The following is a 1,883-nucleotide window of genomic DNA, read 5'->3' on the forward strand; positions in this document are numbered from 1 at the left end:
TTAATGAATAGAATGATTTGTTCTAATGGTGTTTGTAAATGGGATCTCAAGTCCGCATCTTGTACAGCAATTAACCACTAAGAAGATTATATGCAGTGTATTATTTGTTGAAACTGTACTTCTGATTTGATTTGAAACTGTCTCATTGCTATATGTTTATTAATAAAATTTTGAAAAAAAAGGAAAGAAGAAAAAATTATGCAATAATGAATAAAAACAGTGATAGCACTACAGACCCTAAAGGAAATCAGAAGATTATCAGTACCTACTTCTGGCTCTTGCTCTTTACCGCCACCATGAAAAGTTGCTCTCTGCTGTGTGCCGCTCTGCCTTGGAGCCAGCTGAGTATGGACTGAAACCTCCAGTAACTAATGCTATGAACCTGCCTCCTAACAAAGCCAGGTTACTGCAGCAGTATGACAATGAAAAAAATAGGAACTGATTTGTGACCAGGAATGATTCCAGGTGAAGAATCCTCCCCACATATACATTCAGAAGCTCAAAGGCTATCTGGATCCAGCTGTAACTAGGAAGAAATTCAGAAAGCATGTTCAAGAATCTACACAAGTGTTAAAAGATCTAGAAATTTCTTTAAGAACAAATTACATTTGATGGGTCAGAGAGTTTTTGAATGAAGAAAACAAATGCCTTGATGTTCTAGTAGAGTATCTGTCATTTGCACAGTATGCAGTAACTTTTGACTTTGAATGTGTGCAAAGTACTGAGGAGCGTTCAGTGGACAAATCAAAGCCCTGGAGTAGGTCCATCGAGGACCTCACAGAGGGAGCAAGTTGCCCTCACCTGTGGGCAACAGTGTGTCCCGCTCGGGAAGACACTCCGCACTGTGGTATAATACTTTGCCAAGTAGAAGAAGCCTGAAAAATTCCAGATTAGTGAGTAAGAAGGATGATGTTCCTGTCTGCATCATGTGTTTACGTGCCATCATGAATTATCAGTATGGTTTCAACACGGTCATGTCTCATCCACATGTTGTCAATGAGATTGCACTAAGCTTGAACAACAAGAATCCCAGGACAAAAGCCCTTGTCTTGGAGCTTTTGGCAGCTGTTTGTCTTGTCAGAGGTGGGCATGAAATCATTTTATCTGCTTTTGATAACTTCAAGGAGGTTTGTGGAGAAAAACAGCACTTTGAGAAGTTGATGGAACATTTCAGGAATGAAGACAATAACATAGATTTTATAGTGGCCTCTATGCAGTTTATTAACATTGTGGTCCACTCAGTGGAAGACATGAACTTCCGGGTTCACTTCCAGTATGAATTTACTAAATTAGCCCTGGATGAATACTTGGATAAGCTGAAACACACAGAAAGTGACAAGGTGCAAGTACAGATTCAGGCTTACCTAGACAACGTGTTTGATGTAGGAGCACTGCTGGAAGATGCAGAAACCAAGAACACGGGCTTAAAGAGAGTGGAAGAACTGGAAGAAAACATATCTCATTTATCTAAAAAGCTTCAGGATACAGAGAATGAAGCGATGTCCAAGATTGTAGAACTGGAGAAGCAGCTCATGCAGAGGAACAAGGAACTGGATGTTGTCCGAGAAATCTACAAAGATGCAAATACCCAAGTTCACACATTAAGAAAAATGGTCAAAGAAAAAGAAGCCATTCAAAAGCAGTCTACTCTGGAAAAAAAAATTCATGAACTGCAGAAACAAGGGACCATTAAAATCCAGAAGAAAGGGGATGGGGACATCGCCATACTGCCAGTCATGGCTTCTGGCACATTGGCCACAGTGTCAGAAGCCATAGTGTGTAACTATGCAGGACCAGTTACCAGGACCACCACTTCTGGACCCCTACTCCCACCCCCTCCACCACTACCTCTGTCTTCAGATGCACCTGAGGCTGCACAAAAT

At 40.9% G+C, this 1,883-nt stretch overlaps 1 pseudogene; it reads left to right on the forward strand.

Annotated features, from left to right (window-relative positions):
• Nucleotides 1–1,883, forward strand: part of LOC101584451 — a 26,577-nt pseudogene that overhangs the window by 22,955 nt on the left and 1,739 nt on the right.

The sequence above is a fragment of the Octodon degus genome, unplaced genomic scaffold (assembly GCF_000260255.1).
Source record: "Octodon degus isolate 3935 unplaced genomic scaffold, OctDeg1.0 scaffold00004, whole genome shotgun sequence".
Taxonomy (NCBI): domain Eukaryota; kingdom Metazoa; phylum Chordata; class Mammalia; order Rodentia; family Octodontidae; genus Octodon; species Octodon degus.